We start from the raw sequence: 10,200 nt of genomic DNA on the forward strand, positions 1-10,200 counted from the left end.
ATCTTGAAACAAAATGAAACTTTATAACTGCTTACGTTGCCGTCACAAAAGCAACGCGAAATTGCGTGTACGATACGTGATCGGGCAACGCTTCTTTACATAAAATGTGCAACTCAAATACCACAAGTTGGTTCATATTTTAAAACGTCAAACGTAAAGAAGCATTAAAGAAACAACGGTGAAATAAGAGGCCCACAGGACTGGCGCTCGACTTCTAACTTATGTTTATTCAGGTTTGAAAATCTAGCGGAGACCAGCTGAGGATATCGCATACATTATACTACCACAGGAAAACAAAGGCACTATAATCTCCACAGAAACACCACACTATGGCCACACAAAATTTTATACTGATATCTGACTTCTAGATACTATGATAAATATCAAGATACTATGATAAATATAAAACAGCGCCACACACAAGGGCAAAACACGATAAACCATGCCTGTCACTTATTTTTCTTTCTCCAGTGTCTGTGGCGCTGTATTGTACATCTCACGGAAACCTATAGTCGCCCAATTCACCTGTTTTCGTTTAATAATATCATTGTACACATTTTCAACATGTCAACAACTCATCAGGAAAACTCGGTGCACTTGGTAATTCACTGAGGAAAATGCCATTCAATATTAGGATAATAATGTTGTTTGGACCGTTTAACCCTACTTCTTTAAGGTATTTATACCAGCAATGGCCATGACCCGTGTGCAAACGTCATTAGTTAATCCTTCTCATCACGAGATGAGGTTCTCATGGGTCCCTTGCTGAACGTGTTAAGTACCGGGCTTTCACGGCTAGTGGTATCTGCGACGCTCTTGTGCTGCAGCTGAAGCGATCGGTAGAAAATAGGGAACTTGAAAGGCAGGCAGCATTTGCCACTCGATAAATTTGTAAAGGAAAAGTACCGGGGAAAGCTTCCGAAAAAACAGGTTTATTAGGGATATTGCTACAATGCATCCAATGTATTCAAAGTATATCTGTAAGGGGCTTGAGGAATCGTCGCAATGTCGTTTATCATATGGTAGTATGGTATCACCCAGCCAGCACAAATCTTGGCTTCGTACCGCTATTCGTTCTCTGCATTTTGCGCTGGCACCGAGTCACTCGGTAACTGTAAACTAAAAGCAGGATCAAGCCTCAAGGAACGCTCGTAGGTGACTTGTGGTTGGCGCGCCTTCAAGGTCGCGTCCCCAACACAGCGCATGCGCGACGCGCTGTGATGTACGGAAAAAATTGTTCCGGTCATCTTTAAGTGCGGAACACTAGGGGCCCGGACTGTCGTACGCTGTCGTCATCGTCGCTTGGCGTAACGCAGACAAAACCACGTCTAGCATAGCCATCTGTAGCATAGCCATGTATATATAGAGGCGGGAAAAGGAAGTGAGGCTAAGGAGGAGCGATGTGAGGGTGAGGAGGGAAATGAGGAAGAGAGGAGGAGGAGGTAGGGAATATGCTGTCATCGTATGCTGTGAAATTACGTTGCCGCTGGGCGTCACACACACAAAACAATCATAGCATAGCCATGTATATCAAGCGGGAGGGAAGGGAAGGTGAGGGTGAGGAGGATGGAAAAAGGAAGAGGGAGGGTAAAGCATAGCATAGTCTGGCATGGCGTCAGGCATGTAAAGCTCCGCAGCCACTTTAACTATCCTATTTATATCGTTACTTGCATTGCTTTTCTTATCCCTTAGTCCGTACTTTTCGATCTTGCAGTGCCCACTTTTCATCGCTTTGAGGCTGCGCCCGTTCGTTGGGGCATGTTTAATTCTCTCCATTTTATATTTTCGTAAGTCGGCTACCTTACGCTTATTCATTACTTCGAAAGATCTGCCAGTTCTATATTGTATGTTGTGTTTGAGGCTTTCATGCTTTGAAGTTTCGTAAGGAGGTTTTGCGTCTCCTGGGAGAGCTTCGGTAATTAAAAGCAGCTGAATGAATTTCAAGAGAAGGCAAACGCGCGAGGGAGAAACAGAAAGTTAGGTGGGGAGATGAGGTTAAGAAGTTTGCAGGTATAACGTGGCAGCAGCAAGCACAGGACCGGGTTGGTTGGTGGGACATGGCGTTTTCCGTGTAGTGGGCGTAGTCCGGCTGATGATGAGGATGATGATGATGATGTATAGCAAAAGGGTGCGGAAGGGAACTGAGGGTGATAAGGATTGAGAGGAGGAAGGGAGAGGTAATATCACAGCAGGAATTTAAGGCGTTAGGCAGGCAGAAACAATATTGCACAGCCGCCTATACCTAGGGGTGGGAAAGGGACGTGAGGGTGAGGAGGAGGAAAAGAAGGAGGGGAGATACTAAAATATAGCACAGTCATGTATGGCGTTGGGCAGGCAGATATATGTATAGCGCAGTCATGAATAGCAAGGTTGTAGGAAATGGGAGTGAGGAGGAGTAACAGGAGGATGAGCAGGATGGAACGAAGGAAGAGAAAGGGCAAAGCATAGCATAGTCTTGCATAGTATTAGGCAGGTATAACCACGTCGCCGCTTGGCGTCATGCATGCAAAACCATCTCTAACTTGTGGGGGTGCTATCACTCCCTGTAGAGTGGTTTGCGCCTCATGGCGCACGCGCGTCTCGCAGATAGGCCGCAGTTAGGTGGAATGGCGGCCAAGCGAGCAATGGCGCTGTGCTCGCGCGATGTAAGCTTAGCGCGCTGGCGCGGCAGCGCCGCCTACGGGAGTAGCTAAGCCGGCGCACAGGAAACAGCAGCGAGTCTGTTTTTTGGGGTATGGTAGCGTGCGTGGATGGACGGCTCCCGCGGTGGGTCCCGGGGGGACGATACCGCGCTTGTTTTCAGCGGGCCCGTCATGGTGAGTCGAACATCAGCAACACCGCATTCGCGGTGAATTGTATGTCTTATGTTGTCTTGTGTTTGGTATGTTTTCTGTGTATTGTATTAGCATTGTATAAGGTTACTCAGCGTGGTACTAGTGATGTATCAGATTCGGCAGGTGAGCTTGCCGTATGTAAAAACAGGTTAACAAAGGTGTACGTGTTGGTTGCCCGGACGGCGTGAAGTGTGTCCGTGTGTTTTGAGAGCGGCGATATCTGTCAGGCCCCACAAACTGCATTGAAACCATGTATAAATGCAACTGCATAAATTTTTAGGGACACCTTGTATACCCGCCCTATACGCCAGAAAATCAAAGAAAGCGCTTTTCGAGTTTTGAAGTTCGCTTTCAGCTCCGTTTGCTGCCATATTATTTGTTGCCTCACGTCAAATAGAAACCACAGGCGATGTGATAAGACGCATACCACTCGTTTCAGAGAAAATCATTCAACTACCAGACCTAAAATTCCATTTTATGCTAGCTTAATTCCTAAATACGTCGCTCCGCTTCACCTTTGCCCCTATCGGCTATATTTTCAATTCCTTGGTATTCATTCCGTCCCTGTTAGTGACCGTACATTATCTGTCCTTCCCATTACGTCACCTGTCGATGACTGGCAGTAATGCACACTAAAACCACAGTACAGTTACCTAGTTATAGCGGGGAATGCTGGATTATGTCTAACTCAGACAGGTTCTTTACCTTTCACCCAATGAACAACATATGGGAGGCAGAGAGAGATATTTCTTGAGCGGTAAAAGGTCTGCCTCGTAGTGTACAGCTCTTGCTTCTCTCCCGTTGAAGTGCTGCCGCCCTTGCCGATCAATATACTACCAACTTGCGCTGATCAGAGTATAAGCACTCTAGCTATGGTTAAACCACAGTACTGCTATATTTAATTAAAAAGTAATACCACTTGCTATAAATATTAATGCTGTACTCTGTCGGCCGATTATTATATATCATATTCTTGGAGCTGTATTGTAAGACAAGTGCCGTTTTCATGTCTAATATTACTCGTACTTCTGTATTCAATAAATGACTGGCGTTGAAATAAAGATGGTGGTTGGTTTAAATATTGGCGCACTTGGCTTTAGCTCGCTGGATCACGGTATATTTGTGCTGGCGCGTGGAATAAATATATTGGTGCTAACATTAAATGTTTCGCACTTCTACGAAATACTCTGGCGCTCGTATTATTTTTGCTGGTACACGGATTAAGGGGGGCGGGAATATCTGTAGTTGGAGCACAAAAAGCCTAATATTAAAGCCAGTCTAAAATTATCGTCACATACGGTTAAGCAACTTCCCTGAATATGTCTTCAATACGATACATACAGAAACCACGTGAACACAGACACACGGAGCTGACAATCGGGGAATATGTCGTCTTCTGCAAGCTGCAACAGCTTGCTCTCGTGCGTACCCGACCGGTGGGTGTAAGAGTAAGCGTGCACACTTGAAGAAATAAACGCGCAGGTTTCTATCACTTCACTTGAAACCTGACCATAGAAAAGCGGCAAAATCTATATTACCATTGCAAAAAGCATCACATTAGTAAAAATTTAAGACTCGAATAACGAAAGCAGAATCATGGCGTAAGTGCTTCAGCCATAACACTCATACACAACTGAATATTCAGAGCGTAATACGGATGACAGTTTTCTATTGTATGAGGAAAAATGAACGGCAACACGAAATTTGCCCGGCAAATTTCGCGTAACTGAAGGGGCAAGAAGGCATTGAGCGATGGGCACATTTTTTATCTGACCCATGCAGTAATTGTTGACGCGTCTGTCGGTTTAAACTCCTCAGTATTTAAATGCGACGCATTTCTTAGCGAACTTCTGCCACTTTGAGCGTATCTATCTATCTATCTATCTATCTATCTATCTATCTATCTATCTATCTATCTATCTATCTATCTATCTATCTATCTATCTATCTATCTATCTATCTATCTATCTATCTATCTATCTATCTATCTATCTATCTATCTATCTATCTATCTATCTATCTATCTATCTATCTATCTATCTATCTAGCCACCGAGGAATTCGCTCTCGGGGCCGTTTCGTATAATCTATGTTTACCAAAACTGGCGTGTTGTGACAGGAGTTTATAGCCGTCAGACTCTGCCCAAGCGGCGCTGGGAAAAACACCACCACCGGCGCCCTCATGCCAGCCTTGGCGCTAACTGGGTAGAGCAAAGAGAGCCGCCCACAAGCCATTGTGCATAGGCCACAATGGAACCCCCTCTTTTGTTGGTGTCCAGGCATGGTTTCTTGAAAATCAAGGACCTGCAAAGCTTCTTCCGCCAATCCACGCTTCGGAAAAGTAGGAAGGTCATCAAAGCGAGCTGCGGGTATAATGCAAAACAAGTTTCAGTTATTTCGGCGCGCTGCAACTCTCAATTGCAAGGGTAGCATCTCGCGACATCGAGTTCGGAGAAAGCCCTCTGACGTCCGTTCTGTAGCGCCTAGATGCGTTAAATTTGGGTGCATACGTATTGTCAAACGACGAAGTAGGTTTAGTCAGCTAGGTTTCTTAAGATCAGAGGCACAAAGCTGGCTTTATCAGGGGCGAATGGCCCCGGTGATTTTCGCCTGTTGAGTCGCAATCTCCCTTCATCTCTCGATTCCTGTGCGTTGGAATGTGATTGCGTACCCTCGAATGTTGTGTTGAAGTTTTTCTTCCGTTTGTATATACTGCAAATAGGAATACGCACGTGTCCACTTTCGCGGGGTACAAGCAAAGGCGAAACCGTGGCTTCCGAGATTAGGTCCGGAAATCGCGGAGGGTGCGGGCAAAACAAGCCTGAAGTTGGCCACGACCGAGTGCGATTTACTTGTATGATGCACGTGTTAGCATTTACGTGTTAAAACCGGAACATTGGGCCTTCAAAATGTACGTGCGTCGGAGGTCGCGGAATGCGTGAGGTTTATCGAGTCCTCAGTCTACCTCTAGCTGCTCACTCCGTTTTACATGGCACGCACCGCGGTCAGAAGCTCTGCTGTGCTTCATAGACAAGGTTATTACGGCTCTCCGTCGTAATATCCTTTAATATATCCATAAATGCTGAATCAGTATGTTTCATCAGGTTTTCAAGTAACAATATAGTGAGGACACATAAACTCATGGATACAGTGCTGCTTGCAAGGCATTAAACAAAGCTTGACGCCTCACCAACTGCCTGTACAGATCTGCCTCGAACAGTTAACACCATGGGTATACAAGTATAGGTGGTTAAACATCAAGTAAACGCCAGCAATATCTCTACACGTTAATGGCTGAAATCTCCTTCGAAGAAATGGTGAATAACTTCAGAACATAACGTCAAGGCACCATTACGAAGGGAACATTGAACACACCCGCTAACGAACAACCTTTTACGAAGACAGAGCGCATCACGCCATACTTCTTCAGTCGATATGAATGTGCACGTTGACTGGAAGAACGTCAGGCGGACTTCTCGTAACTGAAAGGTCAAGAAGACACAAAGGATCGGCCAGATTTTTTCTCCCACCCATGAAGCAATGCTTACCATGTATGTCTGCTAAACATCTGCAATTTGTAAGACGAATTAAAAGCACTATGTATTTCTGTTTCATCTAGCTTGTTCTTTTAATCGTACTTGTGACCTAAAGTGATTCTCCGCTTCAGTAAAATAAGAACGCATACTTGATGCAGGAAATATTGTATTGATGTCATCTGTTAGGGCTACTTTAGAGGAGCTCAGAAAGACAGTGTGAATATAAATATCAAGTACTATTGACATTCGTATTTGATGTCGCTCAAGAAATACCAACCAGCTGTAGCTCATTCAGTAACATTTGCCGTAGAGTCGGCTGGTACCAAGCACTCCACGCGGCAGCCGAGTAATCTAGCACACAGACAGGCAGGTTTATGAAACGTCTTCGCAAAAGGCCCTATGCATGCGTCATGTTGGGTGAAGAATGAAGAGAACAGGTGTAACATTCCGTGACAGAAAAGTTCAAAAATACCAGAGTTCAAAAAATATCAATTACATAACGAGTGGCTATTTAAACATCCCACTTATTACTAACGGCTCAGCCTTAATTCTCTATCATCAGGCACAGCATCAACAAAGTGTTCCTCTACGTAAGTGCCTTACAGATGTGTAGTGGGCAACTTCCTACGCTACAAAATGTAAATTATGGAGTATCAGGGATTTCTCTATTTCATAAAGTAGTGATGATTCATAGCGGACTGGTTATCTTGCAATTGTACGCGAGTACACGACCTAAGAGTGGTAACAAAAGGGCTCTACAAAGGTCGTGCTTCCTGCTTTCGCTGTGACTGGCTGCGTGTTACTCGCTGGCCTGGCATTTTCTTTACGGGTGGTTTCGATTGGCTTCCTTCCCGGTGGCTTACAATAATTCGTCATCGGCGTCGCAATAATTCGCAATAATTCGTCATCCGCCAGGACAACTTGGTTCCTTATCACATGTTTAAATGCAAAGTATACTAGTTATCAAGAACCAAGTCATTCATAAAATGGAATTATTTTATGGGGGTCGAAACAATCGCGTGTAGATAGCCTGACCAACCGACTAATGCTATCCAGTGCGTACGTTTAAAAAACGCCAGGTCTGTGCGGAAAGTGCAGCGCAGTCACAGCGAAAGCTGGAAGAGCGGCATTTCTACATCCCGTTCTGAACTTTCTTGGGGCTACTAATACAAGCACGCTAGCAACGTACACCCCCTCCCCTGCACAAATCTTTATTTTTGTAAAGTTGGGAAGCACCCACTCGTGATTCTGCGGTGAAGCGAGGTGCCATCTGCAAAACATTATGCGCACTTTGTTGATTCGACTGGTCATGACGATGAAGAAATATGACGGAGCCCTTTTTAATGGGTTAGAAGCTTTAAAATATCCACTAGTTACGTGATTCGCATTGTGTAATGCCCGGTCGTTATTTCGCTGTCCCACCACCCTATATTATATATGTTAACGTGGGAAAGAGAGAGAGGAAAAAAGCTTTATTGATATCCTGAGGAAATGAATGGTGGGGGCCTTATGGGCTTACTTGGCAGCCAATAGAAGTGCTCTTGCGAGGAACCCACTGCGCTATAAATCATCATGATTTTTGTGATGTAGGGAAGCAGTCACTATGCCTTTTTTTGTAATTCTGCGGAGAACCGTGGTACCCTAAACACTCGTAAGGCATTATGGGTACTTTGTTCATGCTACAACACTGATTTTTCGCTCACAACGAGGTCGTCAACGCTATCGCGTTAAGAGGAAAGGTTAATATTATGGTGAAAGCAAAATGTCTGGAATAAACCGGCAAATTTTTTGGTACACTTCAGTATACCTATAGTAGTAACACAGAGACAGCACCCCTTCCTGGGCCAGCTGTTCTATATTCTGCCTCTTTTTCCTCGCTGTCCAGACCGTGCCCCACAGCTGCCGTGCCACTCTTCACAACATTCGGCCACACTGCGAACCTGACAAAGAAAAGAAACGACAGTTCATTTCAGCTGTAGATGCCTCACTGTTTTTTTCAGGCGCGACACGTGCACGGCAAAGTTATTTCTTTTGTGCTTATCGAGAGTGAAGTTCACACCTGAGGTGCTCACACGCCAGGTATTTTCTCCTGCGCGCTCAGTGATTGCGAATGGCCCGTCGAACTTAGCGAGTAGCTTCTTGTCCGGCCCGCTACCGCACCTTTGCACCCACACATCGTCACCGATGTTGTAAGCAGGAGCAGGTCTACGGCGGCTGTCGAAGTAGCGCTTTTCATTTTCTTGTGCTCGGGTGGCTTTCTTCATCGCTGCAGTTCTCATCTTCTGACAGACCGATTTGCGATCGTCGGAGCGTGAGACTATAATGGGAGCATCTAGACTGAAGACCGCTTTCAGCTGTGGCAGTTTTCCGTAGACAATTTCGTACGGCATTTCCCCGGAGGACGTCTGCAGTGCCGTGTTAACCGCACACGCGGATGGCGGGAGGTGGACGTCCCAGTCGGCCTCTCCCCTTTTCTCCACTCTCGTACAGGGAGCGAGTCGTGCCTGGATGCTCTGGTTGGTTCGCTCCATAAGGCCGTTTGCCTGGGGGTGAAACGCGGATGCGTAGTGCTGTACACCTGCCGTGCAAAGGAACTTTTCAGTTCCCGGCTGCGAAACGTTGTAGCACGATCCGATATTAATTTCTTTGGCAAGCCATGCCTCCATTCACATCGGTGCTTCAGGAAATCGATAAGGTAAGTGGTCGCAATAGATGGCACGGCTTCCACTTCCATGTATTTCGACAGGTAGTCTACTGCTACAATGATGTAACGGTTTCCTGCAGTGGTGGTGGGAAGAGGTCCTATGTAATCGATGCCAACCGTGTGCAAAATAGTCTCAGGTATAAAAATAGGTGTTAGTAATCCAGGCTGGCGCCCCGGCGGTCGCTTAAACTGCTGACAGATTTCACAACCGGCTACGTATGAATGGACACTACTTTGCATCTTCGGCCACCAGAAGTGTTCTTTTAATTTACAGAGCGTGGCTCGTTGGCCGGTGTGTCCGCCTTCTGGGGAGTCATGAATGGCTCGTAATATTTCTGATCGGTAAGACTTAGGGACGACCAGCAAGTAACGTTCATCAGATCAGTCCTCTTGCCAGTGACGTCGGGACAATGCGGCATTGCGCATCACAAACATCGAGTCGTTTCTTTTGTGAGCGATAGATGCAATGTAGGATGCCAAGTCTTTGGCCTCCTGTTGAGCTTTGTAGGTGTCCAGCTGGGCAAAAAAAATGTAGTTTTGCCTTGTCTGTGACACACAGTCAAGGGGGTTCCGTGAGAAGGCTACAGCGACGTTCTTTAGCCCCCCGGCGCGATGGCGCACATCGAAATTGTATTCTTGCAGCATGAATATCCACCGGGCAAATTTGTGCTAAAGCTGCTGCTTGGAAAACATCCATGCTATTGCAGCATTATCGGTCACTACCGTGAATTAGCGCCCGAAAAGATAATGTCGGAATGTATCATCGACACTCCACACCACTGCAAGACATTCTAGCTCATTGAAGTGATAGTGGCGCTCGGTGTCTGAAAGATTCCGGCTGGCATAAGCGACAACATGTTCTATGCCATCTGGATCGCGCTGCACTAGCATTGCCCCTAAAGCAACTTGGCTGGCATCGGTGTGAACTTCGGTGGTCCACCCATCATTGAAGTGACTAAACATTGGGCAGCAAGTGAGCTTTTGTTTTATCGTTTGAAAAGCATTTTCTTGCAAGGTGCCCCATTCAAACTGTGCGTCCTTCTAGATGTGAAGCATCTTATAGCGGAGTTCAATCCGGCGGTGGTGGTGGTGGTGGTGTGCGGCGTGACCACCCTTACTGCGCATGT

Source organism: Rhipicephalus sanguineus, chromosome 11 (genome assembly GCF_013339695.2).
Source record: "Rhipicephalus sanguineus isolate Rsan-2018 chromosome 11, BIME_Rsan_1.4, whole genome shotgun sequence".
NCBI classification, from domain to species: domain Eukaryota; kingdom Metazoa; phylum Arthropoda; class Arachnida; order Ixodida; family Ixodidae; genus Rhipicephalus; species Rhipicephalus sanguineus.